The sequence below is a fragment of the Haliotis rubra genome, unplaced genomic scaffold, assembly GCF_003918875.1.
Source record: "Haliotis rubra isolate DU_JTF1 unplaced genomic scaffold, ASM391887v1 Scf77, whole genome shotgun sequence".
NCBI lineage: Eukaryota > Metazoa > Mollusca > Gastropoda > Lepetellida > Haliotidae > Haliotis > Haliotis rubra.
Genome location: NW_025767490.1, coordinates 708,877 through 736,408, shown reverse-complemented (window position 1 = coordinate 736,408; position 27,532 = coordinate 708,877). Strand labels below are relative to the sequence as shown.

Sequence of the window (27,532 nt, the reverse complement as noted above, 5' to 3'; positions counted from 1 at the left end):
TATTGCATCCGAAATCACCACGATTCAAATTACAAAAAGCACTACTGCCATATAACACTGTGTCAGGTTGCAAGGAATCCTTGGGTGCATGTCGCATATCTTTATAAGAAAGTCGAAAGCACGCTTACCTGTGATAAAATCGAACAGTAAGAACTCTATACGTGAAAACAAATACACGGCAACAGTAAACAATCCATTGTATATACAGGCTATGCATCAGCATGCGCACGTTATTGCCATTCAAATGAATCCACACTGTACACAACTGATTATTTGAAAATGAAACAGACTTCTAACAGCTGTCATACATGCTTGATCGGAGAACAGTAGTGTCACACGCGCGCCGGGCTGGAGAAGTAACAACCGCAACAGTACATACAGGGGGATATAGTGCGGCTTCATTCACAGGTAAGATGAGTCAAAATCTTGGTTTATTCAAGTCCATACTGCAGCTATACGTCCACGGTTTGTAAATAATAGGGGACAGAGCAGTCCAGTACCGTTTGCTTTACATACCCCGTTTACAAACTGTTGCCCTTTGGTAATTCCCGTGAAGATTCGGGGTAGAACTGGTCTTCAGTAACCCATGCTTGTTGGAAGAGGCGACTAACGGGATCGGGTGGCCAGGCTCGCTGACTGGGTTGAAACATGTTATCGTATCCCAATTGCGTAAATTGATGCTCATGATGACATTCACTGAATTGTCTGGTCCAGACTCGATTATTTACAGACCGCCGCCATATAGCTGGAATATTGCTGTGTGCGGCGTTAAACAACAAATAAAACAAGCAAAGCTCTTTGGTGAAACTAACAATATTTAATCGAAATCCGACAGAGCATTTTGATAAGTTTCAACCCAGCGACATCGATACAAACTCGCTGCCCCTTAGATCAGATCCTAACATGCTATTAACGTATTATTTGATAGCTAACATTTTATATGATCTTCCCTCAGACCACCATGTCGACACTATTGCTGATCTCACTGATGATGTGCGTGGCGATGGGTGGGATCTTGCAGGCAGTCCGTACGTATATTCTTGTTATTATTTGACCTGTTTATGTGATACGTGTTTTGTGATGAATAAGCTGCAAGTTCTCTTTGATGAGTGAGTGAAACAACACCGCAACAGTAGTTGAGTTACATCATGTTGTGTCAGAGTGATGACGGAACCCCCAAAATGTAGAGGACCGTGAATTAACCACCAAAGCAAAGTCTATCATCACTGATTCATTACATCAATGTGGAGTTAATTCTAGTCTAGTTCTAGTATGTCATTCTTATGTGAGAAGTGGACATATTATGCACTCACTCACTCACTCACTCACTCACTCACTCACTCACTCACTCACTCACTCACTCACTCACTCACTCACTCACTCACTCACTCACTCACTCACTCACTCACTCACTCACTCACTCACTCACTCACTCACTCACTCACTCACTCACTCACTCACTCACTCACTCACTCACTCACCCACCCACCCACTCACTCACTCTCTAATCTAGTATGTCATTGTTGTATGGGAATTGGACATGTTATTTTTCATAACTATATTTCGTAATCCCCGAAATGAAAAAAGTAATTTTCACAACATCATCGATGCTTATTTTCCAGACATAAAGATATATTTTGTCTCACTCGTAATTGATTTCTTTTTGTTATACTGAACATTTTCAGCTGATATGTTTCATTTGAAAATTATTAATCGGATATAAAATACGTGCAAACTACTGGTAATCTCACCGTTTCCAGCTGAATGTTCACCGACGTGCTTGAAGGGTCAGGTGTGTGTCCACAAGGATTGGGAAGACACGTGTGGTGAGTGTTTCCACATCAGCAACCGGTCCGTCAACGTTTAGATGGAATAAACCCTATAGAGCATTATGTATAACATATATAGTTGCATCTAAACCGTGGAGCAAATAGAGCTTTATATTTCGTTTAATTACATCATTTGTTTGATTTTCAATTAGGCATGCGGTTTTATATGGAAAATAGAACTATATATTTCGTTTAATTATAATTTGTTTGATTTTCATTAAGGCTTACGATATCATATAGAAAATAGAACTATATATTTCGTTTAATTATAATTTGTTTGATTTTCAATAAGGCTTACGATATCATATGGAAAATAGAACTATATATTTCGTTTAATTATAATTTGTTTGATTTTCAATAAGGCTTACGATATCATATGGAAAATAGAACTATATATTTCGTTTAATTATAATTTGTTTGATTTTCAATAAGGCTTACGATATCATATGAAAAATAGAACTATATATTTCGTTTAATTATCATTTGTTTGATTTTCAATAAGGCTTACGATATCATATGGAAAATAGAACTATAAATTTCGTTTAATTATCATTTGTTTGATTTTCAATTAGGCTTGCGATATTATATGGAAAATAAAAATCCTTTGTCTGCACTCGAAGAAAATAGTACCTGGTTATATTTGTATAAATTACAATATAATTTACATTTGTAAAAAAATCAAAAGTTAATATGGATAATAGACAGCTGCTTGTGGGTATGTACGATGTATTGTCTTTACAAATCAATGCATATTTTTATTCGGAAGGAATTTACAACATTAAAAGCATAGTAGAGGACAGCTGGTTGCCAAATCTAGTCTTACTCCCCTCTTCATGTGCCTCATCCAACATTTCATCACACACTTGCACTTAAGAACACAGAATACAGATATCAAACCGATGATAACTATCTCGACTACACATTTTGAGATTTATATTAAGTATCGAACAGTAGTTACAGTTTCATATCTGATTTTGTAGTTGAGCTTTTCTTACATAATCCTCGGACTAGAATGCCCTGCTGTCGTCCACGCGTTAAGATCCCCTGATAATGAATGCAGTCCTCAGTACAACTGAAATACTCTCCAGAGGGGGACGCCAAACAAAACTCCTTACTCACTTAATCATACTATTTCATTTTTAGTCACAGTGGAGAACAACGGGAACGACTTCATGGGGAACAATGGGGTAGGGAAATAACACAGTACACTGCCGACTGAACAGATCTGCGTGATGAACAGGATACTGGAAGATGTACAAGTCTTACCTCTGTGTAAACGTCTTCAACGCGAGGTTCCCCTCGGATTGGATGTTGAAATGAAAGAAATAAAATCGAAATCTGTTTTAAAAGATTGTATTGTTATATTTTGTAAATATTGTGTGAAGCAAATTGTCATGCCATCGTCAGTTGTATTCTATGTAAACACGGTGGAGCAACATGTCTCGCAAAACGAGGGGCGGTGGAGTATCCCAGTGATTAAAATGCCGAAGACCTGGGTTCGATTCCCAACATGGGTACAATTTGTGAAGTCCATTTCTGGTGACCCCCGCCGTGATATTGCTGGAAAATCTTTCACTCACAAACCGCAACTAACTGAGAGTAGTCTCTTGTTGTCACACATCTACATTTATGTTAACCCGTGAAGATCCGGGTTAAAATTGATCTTCAGTAGCCCATGCTTGTCGTAAGAGGCGACTAACGGGATCGGGTGGTCAGGCTCGCTGACTTGGTTGACACTTGTCATCGCACCCCAATTACCTAGAACGATGCAAATGGTGTTGATCACTGACCAGACTCGATTATTTACGCACCGCCGCCTCATATCTGGAATATTGCTGAGTGCGGCGTTTTAAAGCAACAAAGCAAACCAAACGTTTACGTTAACGAGGACACAATTTCATCATTATGTACAGAAAAACATAATTTAGTTCAAAGTTAAATTATTAAATGAAGTCTTTGTATTCTGGTACAGCTGGCACACTGACGTCACACAATAAACACATTGGTTCCGGCGCTAATCAGCAATCTTTAATGACAAATGCCGGACAACGTCTCAAGTTGTGACCCTTAATTCTCTAACAATAGAGAATAAAAGCTAAGAGTGAACGGAACGGTGGGGTAGCCTAGTGGTTAAAGCGTTCGTTCGTCACACCAAAGACACGGGTTCGATACTCCACATCGGTTCAATGTGTAAAGCCCATTTCTTGTGTACCCCGCCGTGATGTTGCTGGAATATTGCTAAAACGGCGTAAAACTACACTCACTCACTCACTCACTCACTCAGTTAGAGTGGCCAGAGACACTGACAGACGTATCAGTTGAATCACGACGTGCTGGCTTGATGTACACAACACCCAAAGCTGCTGCTGCCATAACCATTTTAAAGTTGGCATGTGTCGTGAAAGGACATAAGTATACTGGTATCTACAGCAGCTTTCTATAGTCTTGTCATCTTTGATCGTTCCAAAACGCCTCAAGCAGCAGTATTGGAACTAATGGCGTTGACCTATAAATACTCGATCCACAACGAGTACGATGGCCAGCAGTCAAGGAAGAACCATGTCTGTCACCCAATCCATTCAGTCGCCTCTTCCGACCAGCACGTAGTGTGCATTATATGGATGCTGACTAAGGTATAACCTATATGTTACCTTACTAGCAAGTACAGCAAGTATATTTTTGTAACTTGCCCTGGATGTCTACGTTAATAATTCTGAAATTACAGTACCAGTCTTGGTGCACACTAACAGACACACACACACACACACGCACGCACGCACAGAGAGAGAGAGAGAGACAAACACACAGACACACAGACGCACGCACGCGCGCGCGCACACTCGCACACGCACGCACGCACGCACGCACCCACACACACACCATTGTGGGCAGTTTCTGACTAAGGATTTGTCACAATATTCATCATGATATTCTTATTATGGTCTCATCATTACCCGAAATTTGCCTCATCTTAACTGAGGCTAATTTAGACTGTGCGTGCGTGCGTGCCTGTGCGTGCGTGGATAACCGTCGACATGTATCACCTATATAACTTGATTCTTCGTTTTCGAGGTTGAGTTCACACTGATATACTAGTATATAATATTTTCTGTGTAAGATTCGGAGGGGGCATGGTTCTACTGCGACGTTTACTGTGATTGATTTTTGCAACACATGTTTCAACAAATGCTGGGGCAATTGAACGTGATCAAAGGAGCTGAGTGAAATCTCGGTAAAGGCTCCTCTGGTAAAACCGCTTTGAATATGAAACCACTGCACTCAGTAACATTAAATTATCTACATAGAAAAGAAGTAAAATCTAAGGGCTTGGTTCGTCGCCCAAAGCAGCTGTTGCACCTATTGCACGGCATCGACAATCTTTCTAGAGTGTACTAGAGTGTACCGAAGGATATATTTATTATGAGAAAATACTAATTATTATAGGTAATTGCCATGGAAACAAACAGTTGGCAAAATTTTAAGAATCTTGTGGATAAGTACAAGTGGTGGCGCGTGGTCCTGTGCTCAAAGCTCAAGTCACAAATTGGTGAAGTTCAGCAGCGTCGAGCTCGGAGAGTCGTTGGATGGGTGACCGTGTTTGGCAGCGTTTGTTCAGTCCTGCTCCACAAGGAAGCACATATGAGACATGTGGTCTCACCTTAGGCAAGTGAGTTTGTTCAAAATTGTCTCTGTTCACCCAGCAGGAAAATGGGTACCCGGTGGAAAAAGTCATATGACCATAACCTTCTAGCGTCTAACAGGCAGCTTTGGTTTTCCGGGGTAATAATGTGCTGTGTCTTGATTGTTAGTGCTATGAGCATACCTAGTGTGGAGTTTGGCGCTATATAAATGGAAACATTATTATTATTCCCTTGTAACTCTAGAATTAGTTTTTCCGGGATCGATTCCCGACATTGGTACAATGTGTGAAGCCCTTTTCTGGTGTCCCCCGCCGTGATATTGCTGGAATATTGCTAAAAGAGGCGTGAAACTAAACTCACTCACTCTAAAGTTTCGTCGTTAACATCTTAGCCACACTGTGACTTAAGAGATTACTAGTATGCATTTACTAATACATTAAATAAGAACATATAATAAGAAGTAATAAACCACATATTTACTTTGAAACTAAGTTGTCACTATCAAAAAGAATTAAAGTTTTTGACGCTCACGATGCCACAGATTTCTAGCAAACCGAAGCTACCATTCTAGGCACCACTGGCATGCACTATTTCCTTGCTGAATATACACTCTCGTTTTGCAGGATGACGATTGTTGATAATAATGGTGAATTTCATTTCAAATCTGTTGCCTGGTTTCCATAATCCTCCAATAATTACACCCTTTATTCAAATTGTATATAACACCCCATACTACAGAATAGATGATATACTGGCACCGCTGTAATTGGACGGACGACACAAGCATCTGATTTGTAGTGTCCATTCCAAGATTACAAGGAATGATTTTAAGTGTCTTTTTTTCGATCATTTACGTAGCAACTCCTTTAATAGACCATTTACATAACAAGTCCTTTTTTCGACCATTTACGTAACAGCTCCTTAAACATTGGAGTAGTCATAATTAGACCACAACGTGGAACATGAAAGTGAAAACATTATTGACTTGATGTTCTGTGTCAACAAACACTCATAAATTTGAAAGAAATTGATAGAACACTTTTCATTGCACAAGAGATTCCAAAGGAAGAAAACGTCCTAACACTCAGTGTTTAGAGACACACACAGAAAACGTTCAGTCATAATCAGTGATGCAAATAACCTCCTTCTGAAACGAGTATTGATTATGTAAGTAGCCAGATGGTGATTCGCAGTACAAACACACCCATATTAGGTCTCGCTATTCACAAAAGAATGAACCATTGATTCATGCGAGGATGTAATGTAACATGCGTTACGCAAACACACGTTATCTTGTCTTTTTTCTTGAATACTGTACTCTCAAGAATAGTCGGGGAAATTTGAAAGTAACAAATGATAAGAGAACTACAAAAAGGTATCGAGTAATGGCAATGTGTGGACAAGACAGGGAGAACGAGTTGTAACATGGCAATAAACAGAATATATTGGTGTTGTTTTTTTGTAAGGGTGCAAACAACTAAGGAAGATGACAGGCGTGTATTGTCAAAGTATGACCGTTTGAGATGACTTGAAGAACAATGAATGCACCAAAGAAGTAGTATACACAATGAGGGTACGAGACCAGATGGCGTCGTTTTTACGAGACTTGGTCCGAATCTCTTGTTTCATTCAGTGATATTTTGCGATTTCTGATAGCACCAAACGAAATTCTTCCTCGAAGATTTTAGTGCCGGTGAGCGCGGTGGAAATATGATCGTCTATCGTGTTTAACTTCGCTTCGGCTAGAATTCTAATTTCGTCCTGTTCCAATGCTTTACGTTGCAGTCTGCGAGTCACGTACTTAAGCGCCAATCCCGCCAACCCTACCACTCTGGCTGTTTTTTCGATGCCTAGCACCACTGGTGCGGCCACGATGGTGGATAATAACCCGATACCTGCTACGCCTAATCCCATGCTGACTGAAACCAGAGTGCTGTCAACACCGTCCACGTAATTGACGGCCCTGTGATATTTTTTCTGTAATCCCGACCGCGTATCGCGTTCACGTTCTAGTTGTTGTTTGATCCCGCGTATCTGTTGCAAACGGAACCCGTCTACGGTTTCCAGTGTTTTTGCCACTTCATCCACGACCAGGTACAGTCCCATTGTATATATATATATATATATATATATATATATACTCTTTTTATAAAATAGTATTTAATTGGTCCTCAGTCAATGTTTGATGAATATACTTTAAGCTGATGAGGTACAAGTTTTCGTATATATAAATGGTATGGAGTACAATAAAATCCTTTTGAAAAATCATAATATCTAGGTTTGCAGTGGGGGTTCTACCTGGTTGTATGCAAATAAGACAACGTTATTGTTGATGGCGATCATGCCAGCGTATTTTTAACCCATGCAGAAGGTTTATATCTTCTCCTGGGGCATCTCCAAGAAATACGTCCATAATAAGAGTAGAACCTTGTATCACACTGATCCACGAGTCTGGCACATAAGTATATTTTAGTATAAATATCGCTCCTTTTTTCTCATTGGGGATTAACATGTTAGCCGTTTGATCTGGTAATGGCTCTACGCTCGTCCACGTTCTTCTTCCATGATTAAAACTCCCCAGAAGTATCCCGTTATTTTTTAGTTCGATGGCATTACCATCATCATCCATAACAAGATAGGGGAAGGTAAGGATAATATCGATGATCCAGTTCAACTGAGCTTCGATGATGACTTCTCGTCGTTTTTACACGTTATCTTGTAAGTGCAGGACGTACAAGGTGTTTTCCTCGCCGGGCAGATCGAAATCCCCGATGTTATGAAATAGTTTTCAATTGGTTATCGGATAATTCCTCGGACGTGCACTTTAAACCAATGAGATGTATGTTGTCGAGTAGGAACTTTTTGGTGAGCGATATCGTGTCTTCCTGGGTAACGTTGACTCCCTGCAGACTGGTGAAGGCGTTAATGTTCACCCGCACGTAAACGGAGCAAACTTGGTATTGTTGTTGTTTGGCCCAGCGGAGTTTGATCCCTTTCACTATTTCGACGACGTCATGCGCCGACGGCGGTTCGCCGAGGTAGACTTGGATGTACAGCTTGGATTTTGCTGGCAGATTTCCAGGACGTCTACCACGCTGTCGAATTCCGACACCATCCCACGTTTTGCATCCCGGGTTTGCTCGACAGCATGTGGGCTACTCTTTGCTTCAACCTGCTGATGATCATGCTGCATCCTTGCGTAGGGATGTAAGCCGGGAGAAACGTTCCGTTGTTCACGACTTTCGTCAGGTAGTGATCTTTGTTGTCCGTGAGTCGAGCGTGATGTTGAGATTCCAGTTGATTTGTGATGGCACTAATACCCATTTGTTGTCGTTGAAGATGCGAGTGCACTGCATGTTTCTGGAGACGGTCGTGGTCTCGACGTCGTCCAGGTGGAACAGCCTGCCGTGGAAGGCTTGGGTTATAGTCCATTCGTGTTGTTGACTGCTCCTTCAGTATCGACGAAATCGTCTAGGTTGTTGCCACAACCACCGGCGGCAGTAGAGGGTGGCAGTTTTGAGGTCAGAGATCGCTATGTTGGCGCATTTTCTAACGCGTGTTCCTGGACCATGAGACTCCGCATTGCCATATGTGAAGAGTCGCGCTAAGATATCCTATACTTACGGAATCGTGTTAAACGTCTAAAACCGATATTTTCAATTCCATGATGTTGCCTCGAATTAATTTCTTGCAATGCCGCAACGAAAACGATTCGGTTCTACCATCATTGTACTTTTCCGTTTTCACCGGCACTGCTCTCAGCAGTTTGGAAGGTCGTTCGCCTTGAACGTTGTCGGTCGTGCTCAGCTGATCGAGATGAATGCACAGTTCGCGATACAGAACGAGATCGGGTAATTTCGTGCCGGTCATGGTGGTTTCCGGTGGTATGTTGTTTGACGACGTAAACCTGAGCATTTTGACAACGGCTTACTGAGTCTCAAGTCTTTTTTTTCCGTTGTTGGCTAACACGACTGTGCCGTTCAAGTCGTTCATTTTGAGTTCGGCTCCCACGAGTTTGAGGATTTCTTCATTGAGCAAGCACACGCTGTAGTATCCGTCCGTTATTTGGTTGCGGGCATTATTGACAAACAGCCTGTTGTTTTTGTCACTGATGTTGGTCTATCGCGGGTAGTAGGTGATATCGCAGAGCCGACTTCGAGCTGACCAGACGTGTTATCGATCGCGTGCAGCAGTTGAACGGACTCCCAGCTCGTGATTACAGGAAGCATCACGTACATATTGAAAAAAAAGTAGACATGTATACTATATATACAATTCAAATATGTACAAACCGGGAGTGTTTTATTCCAAAAGTGATAATATAAGTGCTACCGATCCACGCAATCGAGTATTGTGGTCGATGCAAAGGATGGTTTACATTTCATGATACGGCTCTTCAACGCGTTTAAAAATTACAGGTTTTCAGTCACGAATGTGAAGACGGTACACGCTTGGTTCCACAAACGGATGCAGTTCTGGCAGAATCAATTCAATTTTGCCGTGTTGTGCGACGACTGGGTGTGGCGTGACGTTGAACGACACTCGTGATGCGCTGAGTCGGTCTGTATTCTCGTTTCACGTGTACTACCAGATCAGACGTATCCTGAAAGAAATCAGCGCCCCGATTCCACAGGACAAGGCGAGGAATGTCGTAAACAATCCATACGATCGACATGCATACGAACGCGTTTGCGGTGAATTTGAACTAGATCTGAAGACGGTCGATTGGCGTTTGTTGGGTCCAAACCACGGTTTGACATTCCTATTGTTCACAACATGTCTCTCGTGGAAGCCAGCAAACAGCTGGTGAAAGATTGGGGTTACAAGTCGTATCATTAACAATCCGAGCACGATCGATCAAAACCAAACACTGCTGGTTCGATTCCCCAACCTGACGCGAACGACGTCATCGTCCCCGGCATGGCTGGACTGGCTTTTCACATCACGTTGGAGTCCGCGAACGATAAATACATTATCGTGAACAACCTGGGTCACACCAGCATCAAGAAGACATCATCAAAATCAGCGGGAACGAGGTGCTGAGCATCGACGACAGCGACGTGTTTTACTGTTACTTGGACCTCTGGAGAACCTCTAACGAACGCGATGACATGGCGTATCAAAAATTTTGTCGGAATAATGACATATCAAACGAAATCCGTGTGAGGTACGTTTTCACGCAAGACCAGCTCGACAATATAACGGCAGGAGAAAAAGCCGTTGCCCAGGCTTACAGGAATCGGTTTTGCATATGGCTCGACTTCGAGCTGCTCGTGGGGGACATGCCGTTTTACCAGGCCGCGCTGGCAGACCGGCTTGAATACGAACTCACGTTCAATGACTACGGCAAAGTTATCTACATGCCGGACGGCACCGAAGCCAGCTATGCCGTCGACAACATCTCGCTGGAGTTCGACATGGTCACGAGCACGGAACTGGCCAGGCAGATTCGCCACCTGTACTCAGGAAAGCTGTCCATCCTGTAGACCGCGTGTTGCGACACCGGACGATCGTTAAGGACAAGAGCGACAGGTTGTGGAACATCAACCTGAACGTGCCAGCCCGATTGATGAAAGGTGTGGTGGAATACGTGCCGTTTTGAAGAGACAGCAAACTCACTTGGAATCCCGAGATCACGAAAGTGGAATTGACCATTGATGGTGTGCCCAACCAACTCAGCAAAGGCATGAGAGCTTATCCGCAGTGGGACGAGACAAAAAAAACTACCTGCTATCAAGCGACACTCACTGGAAGTCAACGACGTCGTCAAAGATCTGGGTTTCTACTACGTGAAGCTCTGTATGTACCTGGATAAGCATTACGCGCTGTGCCAACGACAGACTACACGGCAGCGGGCGTCGCATCGACAACGGCAGCGAGGGATCACCATCCAAATCACCAAATAAGCTCAAAATCTGGGGGCAAGTTAAATTTATATTTGTACGTAATTATTGACGCGCAACTCAATATAGACAATGGAAGATTTGTGCAAGCCATTTATTGATTTACCTCGCGATCCCCACTGCACCATCGTGTGTGGTCAGACAGGGTGCGGCAAGACGGCATTCGTGCGTGACATGCTGGAAGGTTACATCGTCATTCTCTGCCTGACTTTATGGGTGAACAAGACGTACACGGAGAGACCGTGGGTGATGATGGACCCAGACGTGCACAAAATCGATCCGGGAACTTGTCTGCAGGTCTGTTTGAGTGCTTACCACAAACTGAAAGGAGAATCGACGCTGTTCATCCTGGACGACTGCAGCGCCAACAAGGAGATGGTTAAAAACGAGACGCCCTGTCCAAACTGACCTTCTCGGGCCAATGCACCTCGAATACTGTCAGAACGTCTCGAATGCTCTTCAAATGAGCCCTGGAGTCACTGAAACATCAGACATCATTCACACCTTCAAGCTGCGCAAGTTGTCTCCAGCCTCCTGGCACCACGTTGTGCTACTCATCTCCCTCATCCACCATACCAATGGGGAGATGAGGATAACGAGTCCTCATCAAGTTGTGCAGGCAGACACAGCATTCAATGATGTCCTTCACAACGGAAGGCCTTGGCAGCATGGTGGTGAGGAGGATTTGCCAACTGTGGGCCATGATTCCAAATGCATTTTCCACTACCCGTCGGCCCCGACTGATCCTGTAGTTGTTGATTCTCTCGTCTCTCTGGAGAGTCATGTGACCATTCGGTTTTATCAAGAAGGCTCTTAATCCAAAGGCATCATCTACCAGAATAAAGCATGGCATACGCTAGTCATCTTGTGGTAAGGAGAACGGATCAGGAAATCCTATGCTCCCGTCTTCAAGACAATCCTTGAGCTCGCACTTGTTGGAGATCTGAGCATCAAACATACTTCAACGTCCGCCCACAAGGGCCATTTGGACCACAGAAAAGAAGCCCTTGTAGTTGTGCTACAATGAGCTGCCCTTGGCAGGTTTCCTAATGGCCACATGTTTGTCATCTAAAGCTCCTACGGCATGAGGTGTATTCCACCCGTTTCTGAATATTTCTTCAATGGGTGTCCATTCTTCTGGAGTGGTAGGGCAGATGATAACCTCATCCTTGTATTCCCCCAAATGACCTTACATACTTCTGAGATGATCAGGCTGATTGTGTTCCTTGCCACGCGGAAGCTGTACATGATGCTGGGGTATAACCTGAAGCCAGGAACCTCAATGTGATGTCTAGCTTCAAGCCTGGAGGTAGCACCTTTCTCATAAATGTATCCTGCTTCTGTATTCTTGGTCCCACTTTCTGCACCAACTCATCAAACATGGCAGGCTCCATCCTAAGGTAGTTGAAGAATGATTTCGTGTCCCCAACTCTGAGCTCTTGGGGGCTTGCTTGAGGACAGCAATCGGGAGCACCGCAACATGGTCCAGGTGGTCCATACTCTATGGGAGTTGGGCAGTGACTGCTGAATAGTCCAGTTTCAACCGGTTTTTATACCCCATCGTTGAAAATTCCAGCAGCATTCTTGATGCATACCGGACATTCGTGTTACATTCTAAGTGCATTTGAAGGACATTTGAAATATTCGAGCTGCATTCTGTTTTAGTTCTTTAACATTCGACACATATTCGTGTGCCATTCCAAGAAGGTTCTGAATGCATTCTATGTAAATTCGTGCAGCATTCGAGGTACGTTCCAACTGAAATTCGAGTGCTATTCACACAGCAATCTAACCGGACTTGTACTGCAGTCGAAATTCATTTTAACTATTCTTAGTGTATATTAACGACGTTCTAGTTATTCCTACTGTATTCCGATTCATTCGAACTGCATACGTGATCTAGTACATTTTGAATGAGTAAGAATACTTTGAGGCGGGTTCGAAGTGCGTTCTAAGTATTCCAACAGCATTCTTACAAGGCTTGAAAAAATTTGTTTATTTAGACATTCTCTCCCGAATGCGGTTCGAATTTTGGAAATATTTTTTTTCTGGCTGATTCTCTTCGATTCCTGTCAATTCGAAATAAGTGTGAAGGACCCTTAAAACGAAAATGGTTCTCAAACAGCCTACGATCAAACTCGATTTCAACATGCAGGACATGGGCATGCTCGTCATGGACTTAGGGATGGCGATGGCCACCAAGGACATTCTCGTGAAACAAGGAATTTAGCGGAAAATATTTTGAAGTAATATTATAATAAAAAGAGAAATGGCTATGATCGCTATTGATGGTCGGTGGTGCATTAGTCAACGCCCTCGCATTTTCCGGCAGCAATTATCTCTACTCCAAATTACTAACGTCGAAAGCGGTTGAAGTGGAAGCCGAAGGTTAACGTCACAATTTGGCCTTCAAGAAACTGCAAGCCACTCAAGCTGAGTACACTAAAAAACGCGTGCAGAGAACACAGTTCATCAACGACCAACTCTCGCGTGAAAACTACGCCGTTCAAACGTTCAAGAACGTCGATGATGCCATGCAAGAATACTACTAGCTCACAGGCAAACGACTTGAACCTCTCAGCGACGAACCCCCTACCCTCTCGCAGTTTTACACGCCTTCCCCGAAACAGAAAGACCAGGAACTGATTTTCGTGGTGCTGGGTCTAGTGGCGACCGTGTTGATCGCCAAACAATTAGACTAAAATATATTTATGTGTGTATACAAAAAGATGGGAAGGCGTGCACCGTATAACTGCAAGTACGTGCTGCTCGGAAAAAACGAAACCTGCGGCAAGAAATGCACCACCGAATATTGCGGCATACACATGATGTCCATACGAAAGGGTTTCGTGAATTACACGTGCGAAATGTGTGGCGTGGGCATGAAATGCCATTATCGTTGTTGCAAACCCCACGGAGCGGACGTGGTACGAGGCCATCTCATCTACTTGATGAAAAGAGACCACCTCAACGAACACAACCGACTGCTCAGAACAAAAATGTGAGAAGGCTGACAGAGTTAGGGAACAATCTTTTAGAGATTGGACTTCACATCTGAACATAATAAAAAAACAACCTATTAGAGATTTGACTTCGCATCTGACCATAGCGGAAAAAAACTATTAGAGATTTGACTTCACATTTGAAAAAAACTATTATAGATTTGACTTCTGAATTTAATTATTTTTCCTTTTTAAAAAAGTTTTCACAAATTGATATAGCAACGAACGAAAAAAATCCTATTAGAGATTTGACTTCACATGTGAAAAAAACCCTATTTGAATTCGCATCTGGATATAGCAACAATGCCAACTGTTCGAGAACTGAAAAGGACTGCCAAAGAACGCAGAGTGATCGGTTACTCTTGTTTGAAAAAACCTCTGCTGCTGAAATTGCTCTGCATGAAAGACGAACCCACGGTGAACTCAAGCTCCATGTTTGCAAAAGTATGAGAATCGCTGAAACGCTACATGCACATGGGCTCGGGCTGGGTCGTGGACACGATCGACACAGTCTACCTACACATAGTGAACTACATACCGTTCAAAGGAGGGTCGTACCTAGACTTGCCACCGAAATACAAGAAAAAACAAGCAATGATCAACGTCAAAAACAAAGGCGATGATTGCATGAGGGTAGCGATCAGATCCGCGAAGTTTCCGGCCCAAGCACATTCAGACAGACTTTTGAGCTATCCCGAAGACGATGGGATCAACTGGGATGGCACAGACGAACCCATCCCCATCTTCCATGCCACCAAAATCGAAAAACAGAATGACGACATAGCCATCAATATCTTTGGACACGAACAGAATAAAACGATCGTGCACAGGATCAGCTCCCTCACAAACAAACACCGCAAGACGATCAATATATTCATGTTCCAGCAAGGCAACAAGTATCACTACACGTGGATGAAATATTTTAACAGACTGTTGTACGATCAATCGAAGCATAAGAAAAAGAAACATTTCTGCGAATGGTGTCTGCACGGCTACTTGCGAGCCGACCTGCTGGAAGCACACTGGGAGGATTGTCGAGGCGTGGGACAGGTGGCCGCCTGAATCGACATGCCCCACCAAGGAAAAAACACTCTAAAATTCGTCAATCACAAACATCAAATGCCCGTCCCTTCGTCATCTATGCTGACTTCGAAGCCCTCATCAGAAACGTTGTCACCGGTGTTGCTCCATCCCCGGAAAAAGTTTCACGCATAAGCGAAAGAACACAAAGCCTGTAGGTTCGGGTACGAGGTCGTTTGATGCGACGAGAAAACGAACTATCCCGTGGCCTACTGAGGTCCCGACGTAGCTGAACTATTTCTCGCGTGTTTGCGACTCGAAGAGAGAAATATTAGTGAAGCTTTGTTGAACCCTGCTCACATGCGTATGACACGGTGGGACAGGTTCCTTCATATACGAGCTATATATTGCCACGTGTGCCAGGGATGTCTTAAAGACGATGATACCGTTCGAGATCATTGTCACATCACCAGTAAGTACCGAGGCGCTGCCCACAATGCTTGCAACTTGAAGCTCAAAATCTATCCGAAAACCAACAAAATCCCGTCGTGTTTCACAACCTTCACGGTTACAATTCCTACCTGATCATGCAGGCCATTGCGAAGGTCAACGGTAAAATAACGTGCATCCCCAACAACATGGAAAAATACATGTCGTTCTCCTTAGACGGTCTGAGATTCATCGACAGTTTTCAGTTCCTGTCATCGTCTCTAGACAGTTTGGTCAAAGCTAACAAACTGAATGACTTCCACATCACCAACAGATACACCGACGCCGAGACTCGACCTCTGCTGCTGAGGAAGGGCGTCTACCCCTACGAATACGTGGACGACTGTTCCAAGTTCGACGAGACGTCCCTACCTCCTCGCGAATGTTTTTACAGCAGTTTCACCAATATCTCCGAAGAAGATTACGTGCACACGCAAAAAGTGTGGAACGCATTCCACTGCAAAACGATGGGTGATTACCACAACCTGTACTTGAACACCGACGTGCTGCTGCTGGCCGACGTGTTCGAAATATTCAGAAAAACGTGCTGAAAAACAGTACGGCCTGTATCCCGCGTAGTATATCTCTTCCCCGTGTCTCTCTTGGGAAGCCTTGTTGAAAAAACCCGAAGATGAATTCCATCAAGAAAGCAGACGACAACGAAATCAGAAAGGCGAAAGGCATGAAAAAACACGTGGTGAAAAAACACATCAAGCACGCCAGATTCAAGGAAGCCCTGTTCAAGAATAAAACATTCAAACACCAGATGAACATGCTGAGAAGCGACAGACACAGAATATACGGACTGAGAATCAACAAGACGTCGCTGTCTCCCATGGACACGAAAAGATGGGTCACCATAGACGGAGTCACCACTTACGCTTACGGACACACGCATATATTAAATAAGTAACACGCAGGCAATACCTACACAATGGAGAAAATTTATTACAGCCCGCATAGGTACTGGAAAGGTGTGGACACAATCCCGAAACTCGCCAAAGCAGCTCGAGTTTCAGAAGAGAAAGCCAAAGCCTGGCTAAAAAAACAAGCTATCTGGTAAGTCTACCTACCGGCGCCTCGGTACATCCCGAGAAGAAAATTCGACATTTCAACGCCAGTCGCTACAAGGAAGTCGAACCGTTGACAACTAAAGATTCGAACGAAGTCGCCAAAGCTTTAGAATGCATCTACAAATGCAGTCGCTTGACATGGCCTACTGTATTGCAAATCGATCCCGGACACAAGTTCATGGGAGCCGAGTCACAGCTGCTGGCCAAACACAAGGTCCAAGTGAGACGAGGTATAGCGGGAGCTTACCGTAGCCAAGACATCGTAGAGAGATTCAATCGCACCTTAGCCGAAGGCATGTTCTCACATCAATACTTGCAGGATTTAATGGATCACGGAAACAGAAACACAGAATGGGTCGTACGCTTACCGGGAGTGATGGATGCAATCAACAACGAAGTCACCAGACTCGTGATCAAGAGACCCGTCGAAGCCATCAAAATGACATCTGTTAACAACACCAAATCGGCATCAGCACGTCACGATAAAACGGAGAAAACATTGCCAGACCGGGTCAGTATTAAATACTTGTACGAGCCTGGCGAAAACGAGGGAGACAGCAGAAAACGCACCACCTAGCCGATATGGTCCATGAAAACGTACAACGTCGACCTGGTCGACATCAAAGACGGTGAACCGAACTTGTACGACTTGAAAGACGGGCGCCGAGAGCATTCGTCAGAGAGGAGTTGATGATCCTACCTTATGACACAGTCCCTTTTCGATCGCCCACTGTATGATAATTTTGTGTGTGTGTGTGTGTGTGTGTGTGTGTGTGTGTGTGTGTGTGTGCGTGTGCGTGCGTGCGTGCGTGCGTGCGTGCGTGTGTGTGAATCAAAGGCCTTGAATTTTCCCGACGGCTCAATTTCTTTAAAATTGAGCCCTTGGGAGGACCTGGTCCCGTAGCCCCATTGTGTATACTACTCAAGATATTTCAGCTGAAGTGTTTCGGCGTGGCGTGGTCCGAATTAGTATCCCAATGACAATTTCTGGTCATGTCCACTCCTCTTGCAGCACCTGCCCCAGTTTGACTCACGTCGTGGTATATGTACACTTCTTCCAAACATGTTTTAAACTTGCTCTATAGGTAAAAGGCCTGAATTCTGGTGATGTTTTGCTGGTCTTTTCCTTTTGTACGGTCCACATCTTGAGTTGCCCTGTGTCCCAAGTAGTGAGTGAATATGATTTTACACCGTAAACGTATTATTCCAGCAACAAGTGCACACACTGTTCATACGCCGTGTTTCATTTTGTGAATACTATTCAGAAATATATGCCATCTTTATGACAGACTGTAAATAATCGTGTCTTGATCAAAAGAACCAGCTGACTGGAGTTAGGTAAGCATGTCGAAATCCGCTTTTGTCGAGCTACGGATAACTAGACACACTAGCACCAAGGACTGTGTCGCTGCAGATGATTACCGCATCTGGTAATGTCACCACTACGAAGTCATCATGTCATATAGATTTATCACGTTTACAACATAAATCTACTGAATAACGCCACATGTTGTGCTGGTTGATCTCGTTTTATTGATTAAATAACTCGTTGATATTTTTAAACTGAGAACCTGGTCATAAATGAAAGGTAACACTTGAAGCATTTCAAACAGGAATTGTCACGACTTTATCAAGAAGTAAATCCATACGACCATGGGCACGTGTACGTGACCCAATATTACCTATGTCTGTCAACCTAACTTGTATCTTTATGTAATTTGATGCACAAACGAACATTAAAATCGACCTGCATGTGCAGCTATATATCTATACCGAGATGGAGGTCAACTCACTGCTTCTACATGAGATATGAATGAATGACGTTTTACGCCGCAGTTAGTAATAATCAACAGATGTTGGTGAGGAAGGAACACAAATAGCCTTCAAACGTTGTACCTTGGGAGTAAAAAAAACGGCACCTGCAAGGCCATAGTAACAATATACGTGGTAAAAGGAGTGAGTGAGTGAGTGAGTAAGTATTGTTTTATACCGCTTTTAGCAATATTCCAGCAATATCAATGCTGGGGACACCAGAAATGTGCTTCGCACGTTGTGTCCATATTGAAATCGAACCCGGGTCTTCAGTGTGACGAGCGAACGCTCTAACCATTGGGTTACCTCATCGCCCCTTCTTTGGGAGAAAAGTGAGTCATGTGTAAGTGAGTAACGCAGTCATGTTCACACAGGTGTTGAGCCATAAGAGTATACGTGGTGTGTTTATGCATTTTCTGCAATGCCCTGGTGGACAAATCTGCAAGATCGCGGAAGCTGTTGAAGTGTGCTGTAAGTTTCACCTTCAAGAATGACACGTGTCGATTTCCTAATTGAAGCAAGTGATCATGAAATCTGTAGTGATCAAACGAATCCATTGTTATAAATTAACAACTGCATTACAAAACTCGTTAACAAATCAATCAAGAATTTTTCAAGGTAATTACAGAGCCCGTAGAAATTAAACGACAGGGCAAATCCAATGATAGTTCAGTGACAATGACATTATAAAGTTACGCAGCAGTAGTAATAAAGTCACCCAGCAGCAACAATTGGCCAAGCTTCCAAAACATGCCTAGGCTGGATATCTAGGGAGACAGTATGATCTCCATCGAGCCATGGGTCTTCATGTAATAGAGGCAACCATACATGTGTGACTGAACATTAAATCTTCATCTTTAGGAAGGACTGAGTGATTAATCAATGATAGTGTATATATGTTATGGAGTGAATATTGCTAATGCTTGGTTGCATAGAACAATAGATCATTATTTGTGGGTGAGTGAGTATTCTTTACGCCGCTTTGAGCAATATTCCAGCAATATCACGACGTGGGACACCAGAAATGGGCTTCACACATTGTACCCATGTGGGGAATCGAACCCGGGTCCTCGGCTAGGCTAACCCACCGCCCCTCATTCTTTGTGAAACACAGGAGCATACATTTCTTATACACTCTGCAAATGAGTTGACGAGTAAGAGAAATGTGTGACACGGCCTATTAAAAGCCACAGTGTGTCAGCCTCAAGAGGTAGGAAAACCCGAATTTAGGCATATGATAACACAAGTTATAGCACGCTTGTAATGTGCTATGCTCCATGTTCAACATGCTCAAAGGGCAAGACATAGAGGTATATGGGTGAGTGAGTGAGTTGGGTTTTACGCCGCTTTTAGCAATATTCCAGCAATATCACGGCGGGTGACACTATAAATGGGCTTCACACATTGTACCCATGTGGGGATTCGAACCCGGGTCGTCAGTGTGACGAGCCGACGCTTTAACCATTAGGCTACCCCACCGCCCCAGAGGTATATGAAAAACAGACACGAAGAGATAATGAAAGGCTAGAGATACATGTACATGGAACAGAATTCAATGGATTACTGTTTGTTCTCATAAACTAATCTGAAGAAGTCAGTCTTTAGTAAGGAATAAAAAGTAGGAAGTTCTGTACATGATTACACAATGCCATTTAGAAAGTGGTCAAATGTAACATATGTTATATTTGTGATTACACTTTCTTAGTAAAGTACAGATTCTAGTAAAGAACTAGAATTTGTACTTTACTAAGAAAGTGTAATTACAAATATAACATAAGTTACAAGTTCTGTACAGTCACGTTTATATTGAGATAGCTGATTCCACGTTGTAGAGGCTGCATACAAGGCTATATATGTAGATATATGGTAAACATGTATTAATTTGACAGAAACTCACGAAGATTGACAAAGTTTAAGAAGCCTAGTGTGACATTTAAAGGATGACCACGTTAGCTATGAATCTGTAATTAAAAGGGATCCTGGTTTGTTGGTTGGACACAGCTTTATAGCTTCTTACAGTTGTGTAGTACCTGGAGAAAACGTCAGCATTGCAAGATATTATAATTGGTGAATAAGATATGTGGACAGCTTTTATTAATTCCATGTTTAGATATATAAAAACACTGTAAACATTTTTCTCACACAGAAGTAAATCTGATATACTAAAGACAATACAGGAAGAAACAGGGCATTACTCAATTATTGTTGAACTGTTTTTGATTTGGCAGGTATCACTGATAATTGTACTAAAACGACTTAAGACATACACGTATACAGGCAGGTGCTGTGGTCAGTATTGGGAGGTTTAGAGGTCAGTATAAGGAATAGGAGGGTCAGTACTGAGAGGTATGGAGGTCAGTTTAAGGAGTAAGAGGGTCAGTTTTGGGAGGTATAGAGGTCAGCATAAGAAGTAGGACGGTCAGTGTTGGGAGGTGGTGTGGTCAGTATTGAGAGGTATGGAGGTCAGTATAAGAAGTAGGACGGTCAGTATTGGGAGGTGGTGTGGTCAGGAAAAGGAGTAGGACAGTCAGTATTGGGAGGTATGGAGGTCAGTATAAGGAGTAGGAGGGTCAGTATTGAAAGGTGCTGAGGTCAGTACTGAGAAGTATGGAGGTCAGTATAAGAAGTAGGAGGGTCAGTATTGACAGGTGCTGAGGTCAGTACTGAGAGGTATGGAGGTCAGTATAAGAAGTAGGACGGTCAGTATTGGGAGGTGGTGTGGTCAGGAAAAGGAGTAGGACGGTCAGTATTGGGTGGTACGCAGGTCAGTATAAGGAGTAGGAGGGTCAATATTGCCGGGAGCTGAGGTCAGTACTGAGAGGTATGGAGGTCAGTATAAGGAGTAGGACGGTCAGTATTGACAGGTGCTGAGGTCAGTACTGAGAGGTATGGAGGTCAGTATAAGAAGTAGGAGGGGTCAGTATTGGGATTGAGGGGTGCAGTACAGTCAGTACTGAGAGGTATGGAGGTCAGTATAAGAAGTAAAACGGTCAGTATTGCCGGGAGCTGAGGTCAGTACTGAGAGGTATGGAGGTCAGTACTGAGAGGTATGGAGGTCAGTATAAGGAGTAGGACGGTCAGTATTGAGAGGTGGTGAGGTCAGTACTGAGAGGTATGGAGGTCAGTATAAGAAGTAGGACGGTCAGTATTGGGAGGTGGTGAGGTCAGTATAAGGAGTAGGAGGGTCAGTATTGAGAGGTGCTGAGGTCAGTATTGAAAGGAGGCTGAGGTGGTGGTCAGTACTGAGAGGTATGGAGGTCAGTATAAGGAGTAGGAGGGTCAGTATTGACAGGTGGTGAGGTCAGTACTGAGAGGTATGGAGGTCAGTATAAGAAGTAGGAGGGTCAGTATTGAGAGGTGCTGAGGTCAGTACTGAGAGGTATGGAGGTCAGTATAGGGAAGAAGTAGGAGCGGTCAGTATTGAGAGGTGGTAGGAGGGTCAGTATTAAGGGTGGTGAGGTCAGTATTGTACTGGGAGGTATGGAGGTCAGTATAAGGAGTAGGAAGGTCAGTATTGAGGAGGTGGTGAGGTCAGTACTGAGAGGTGAGGTCAGGTCAGGAGTAGGAGGTCAGTATTGGAGGTGGTGGAGGTCAGTAAAGGAGTAGGACAGTCAGTATTGAGGAGGTATGGAGGTCAGTATAAGAGTAGGAGGGTCAGTATTGACAGGTGCTGAGGTCAGTACTGGGAGGTATGGAGGGTCAGGTAAGGAGTAGGATGGAGGTCAGTATTGGGAGGTGGTGTGGTCAGTACTGAGAGGTATGGAGGTCAGTATAAGAGAGTAGGACGGTCAGTCAGTAGGTGGGAGGTCAGTATGAGGTAGGAGGGTCAGTATATTGGGAGTAGGTGAGGTCAGTATGAGGAGGAGGTAGGAGGTCAGTATTGGGAGGTGGTGTGGTCAGTACTGAGGAGGTATGGAGGTCAGTATTGAGTAGGAGGTGTATTGACAGGTCAGTACTGAGAGGTATGGAGGTCAGTATAAGGAGTAGGACGGTCAGTATTGAGAGGTGGTGAGGTCAGTATAAGGAGTAGGAGGGTCAGTATTGAGAGGTGGTGAGGTCAGGTCAGTATAAGGAGTAGGAGTATTGGAGGAGAGGTGGTGGGAGTCGGTATAAGGAGTAGGAGGTCAGTACTGACAGGAGGTATGGAGGTCAGTATAAGAAGTAGGAGGTCGGTATTGAGGAGGACTGAGGTCAGTACTGGAGGAGGTATGAGAGTATTGAGGAGGTCAGTATAAGAGAGTAGGAGGGTCAGTATTGACAGGTGCTGAGGTCAGTACTGAGAGGTATGGAGGTCAGTATAAGAAGTAGGACGGTCAGTATTGACAGGTGCTGAGGTCAGTACTGAGAGGTATGGAGGTCAGTATAAGAAGTAGGACGGTCAGTATTGAGAGGTGGTGAGGTCAGTATAAGGAGTAGGAGGGTCAGTATTGAGAGGTGGTGAGGTCAGTATAAGGAGTAGGACGGTCAGTATTGAGAGGTGGTGAGGTCAGTATAAGGATTAGGACGGTCAGTACTGAGAGGTATGGAGGTCAGTATAAGGAGTAGGACGGTCAGTATTGGGAGGTGGTGAGGTCAGTACTGAGAGGTATGGAGGTCAGTATAAGAAGTAGGACGGTCAGTATTGGGAGGTGGTGTGGTCAGGAAAAGGAGTAGGACAGTCAGTATTGGGAGGTATGGAGGTCAGTATAAGGAGTAGGAGGGTCAGTATTGACAGGTGCTGAGGTCAGTACTGAGAGGTATGGAGGTCAGTATAAGAGTAGGAGGGTCAGTATTGAGAGGTATGGAGGTCAGGTATAAGGTCAGTATAAAAGTAGGACGGTCAGTATTGACAGGTGCTGAGGTCAGTACTGAGAGGTATGGAGGTCAGTATAAGAAGTAGGACGGAGGGTCAGTATTGAGAGGTGGTGAGGTCAGGTGAGGTGGTCAGTAGTATAAGGAGTAGGACGGTCAGTATTGAGGTGGTATGGAGGTCAGTATAAGGAGTAGGAGGTCAGTATTGAGAGGTGGTGAGGTCAGTATAAGGAGTAGGAGGTCATTGAGGTACGGTGTATAAGGTGTGGAGGTCAGTATAAGAGGAGTAGGACAGTCAGTATTGGGAGGTGGTGAGGTCAGTATAAGGAGTCAGTAGGAGTAGGACGGTCAGTATTGAGAGGTGCTGAGGTCAGTACTGAGAGGTATGGAGGTCAGTATAAGGAGTAGGACGGTCAGTATTGAGGAGGTGGTGAGGTCAGTATAAGGAGTAGGACGGTCAGTATTGAGAGGTGGTGAGGTCAGTACTGAGAGGTATGGAGGTCAGTATAAGGAGTAGGACGGTCAGTATTGACAAAGGAGGTCAGTACTGAGAGGTATGGAGGTCAGTATAAGGGGTAGGACGGTCAGTATTGGGAGGTGGTGAGGTCAGTATAATATAGGACAGTCAGTATTGACAGGTCAGTCAGTATTGAGGAGGTATGGAGGTCAGTACTGTAGGACAGGTCAATGAGGTATGGAGGTCAGTATAAGGAGTATGGGTCAGTATTGAGGAGGTGCTGAGGTCAGTACTGAGAGGTATGGAGGTCAGTAAAGTAGGAGGTCAGTATTGGGAGGTTTGTGAGGAGGTATGGAAAACAGTTTGGCACACTAATGGGTCTTAGGAAAGTCTATCCTACACTTTAACATTTAAAGCATCCTGGGTTTCATAAATAAAACTACATGTGTGTAGAAAGTTACAATATACAGTGTCATTCTTGCGTATGAAACACGTGAAGATCCGGGGTAGAATAGGTCTTCAGCAACCCATGCTTGCCACAAAAGGCGACTACGCTTGTAAGAGACGACTAACGGGATCGGGTGGTCAGGCTTGCTGACTTAGTTGACACATGTCATCGGTTCCCAATTGCGTAGATCGATGCTCATGCTGTTGATCACTGGATTGTCTGGTCCAGACTCGATTATTTACAGACCGCCACCATATAGCTGGAATATTGCTGAGCGCGGAGTAAAACTAAACTCACTCACTCACTCACTCACTCACTCACTCACTCATTCACTCACTCACTCTTTCACTCACTCACTCACTCACTCACTCACTCTTGCGTATGATGACTCCGAAGGATTGTCAGTTGTTAAAACTGGGGTGAGAATCGGCCCTGCTGGAAGCATTCGTAAAATGTACTAACGGAACTATTTGGACGGATCTGATACAGACTTATACATAGGTAATAGATTATCTATCATTGATATGTTACCAAACAGTATCAGTACTAATGCATACCAAGTTTATAGTCAGTGGTTTTTTTTACTGAATTATTATTGTGGTTGTCGTTGCAGCCCGTGCAGAAGATGGCGACGACGAGGGTGATACACACGGGATCCTCCAGGGAAATAACACTGTCGAGGGGTTTCTTCTGTAATGCCAGAACCGCCATAATCCTGATGGATTGGTTGACATTGCTCTGATAAACCTAATTAAGCAATAGTTTTTGTGATGTTATCTGTGATCACTATATGAGTTCTGTACAAGAGTCACGTGTACATGTTGTGTTTCAAATTCAGTGACATATGGAATCCTAGAGGGGACATTGTCGCGTTGTCGCATTGTCGCCTCTCAAAAACAAGCAAAAAGAAGCAAAATTAATCAAAACGCGACAAAGCAACACGGCTCGATGTCACGCTCTGGTTAATTTTGCCTCGTATTGCTTGTTTTCGAGAATGTCCCTTCTAGGATTCCATAATGACATGTTGATTAAGCGCCCTAAACTGAATTTAGACCCGAAAACGAAACGTAGTGATTTACTCCGTCAAATACGTTGTTTTAAATCAGAGGTAGTTATCATACATGGAAATTTTTTTGACCAACAAGCATCGAGTATTTCCACATTCTAGTTTCTATTTAGACATGTCGACTGAGACAACGAATGCTACATGTCGCTGGTAAACGAAACATGTCTATGTGCTCTTGTAAACTAGAAAAATATTAGAACAAGTGAGTGAATTCATCATCATTATCAGCAGCAGCAGCATCAAACAATTTATATAGCGCCAGTTCCAGTCCAAACGAACTGCTCAGTAGCGTTCACAGAACAACTCGAGAATGAAAAGTTAGACACTGTATGTTTTCTTAAAAAAGGTATGTCTTCAGTTTAGATTTGAAAGTCTTCAGGTTGTTAACTGTCCTTAACTCCAGTAGAAGTAAGTGATTCCAGAGAGTGGGTCCTGCCACCTGGTATGATCTATCTCCTAACCTGGTATTGGACTTAAAGTGTGGGGCAACAAGACGACGAAGATTTTCAGATCGGAATCAGCGGTGAGGGGCTCGATGTGACGTTAGACGTCGTAGCACTTTGGTGAATCCGTCGTGCACAGGTTTGATGCTCACAATCCAAGGATCACAAGTCAAAACATTGATTACACAACAGTCTCGTTTCCTGCTGACTGGGTTCCGTCCTATTGCGCAACATAGTACAATAACCAGTCCAAAATTTTGAGACCACCTCATTCAACTGGATATATATATAGTAAGCAGTATTATTTGATACATCTAATCGCTTGTATATTGCAACACTTCACTCCTTCTAATCCTTGCAAACACGTCGTGCAGCGTGCTCTGTCGCACAGCATGCTTCGACAAACGGAAATCTGGAAATCGTGGAAATCTCAAAACGAGGCTCGGCCGCTAGAAATGTTTGGCGGTCTGGTACGGACTTGATATTACATCAATCACATTGTACGAAAATACACGTAATATGCCCAAAAAACACATAACAGGTGTAAGCAATGAGCCAAATGAATTGTGAATCATTGTACGACCTCTTCAGACAGGGACAGTCTGTGACGTCTTAGTTAAGGAGGGGGCGGTGGGGTAGCCTAATGCTTAAAGCGTTGGCTCGTCACGCCGAAGACCCGGGTTCGAATCCCCACATGGGCACAATGTGTGAAGCCTATTTCTGGTGTCCCCCGCCGTGATGTTGCTGGAATATTTCTAACAGCGGCGTAAAACCAAACTCAGTCAGTCAGTCAGTCAGTCAGTTAAGGAGGTGCTGCCTAAATTTCGACATAAAATATAGAAATACGATGTTTGTAAACTTTAAAATTAATTTGTAAATACTTTTTCACATGAAACAAGGAAATGGAATTTAGTGTAACCATGGTTGTTTGTAGTGTCTCATTTCACTTTCACACGAGAAAATTCGGATCGGGTGAAAAGTAGGTCATAGTATAAAAGTGAATCCGTTCAGCACAGACAATAGCATTCCTAAGAGAACAAAAGCATTCCTGACGAATACAATAGCATTCCAGACGAATACAATAGACATTCCAGAGAAGTAATCCTCAAAAATCCTCATTCGAATGAGGATTCATCCTTATATAACAAACATTCCAGAGGAATGAGTCAAACTATTTAACGATATCATTCCACAAGTTCCTCCAACGAATACAATAGCATTCCACAAGTGCACCTTTTAACGTCCTTAAAACTAGGCAAACTATTTAACCTTGGCATTCCACAAAGTGCTCTTTAACGCAAAGTATGCAAACTATTTAATGATAGCATTTCACAGATGCATCCTGAATCAATTGAAACCGTTGAAAACGATATATGGTGAACAAACAAGTTATACATTAACCCTTGAACAGCTCGATCCGGTTAGTATCGTAAGCGTTCTATATACACGTGTGTTTCACAGCTCTCACTAGTGACAAAAAAACATGCCTACAAGTTTGTTAGCTTATAAATGAATCCTTTTGTATATGTTTGTAATCTTCTGTCACTATTCAGATCTA

General features: G+C 43.5%; 1 long non-coding RNA gene across 1 annotated transcript; it reads left to right on the top strand.

The window, feature by feature from the left end:
• The first annotated feature begins 287 nt into the window (after positions 1 to 287).
• Positions 288 to 3,172, top strand: LOC124260582. Its single transcript, XR_006894128.1, has 4 exons — positions 288 to 408; positions 956 to 1,028; positions 1,761 to 1,826; positions 2,979 to 3,172. It is a non-coding gene; the product is annotated as an uncharacterized LOC124260582 (long non-coding RNA).
• Positions 3,173 to 27,532: the final 24,360 nt, after the last annotated feature.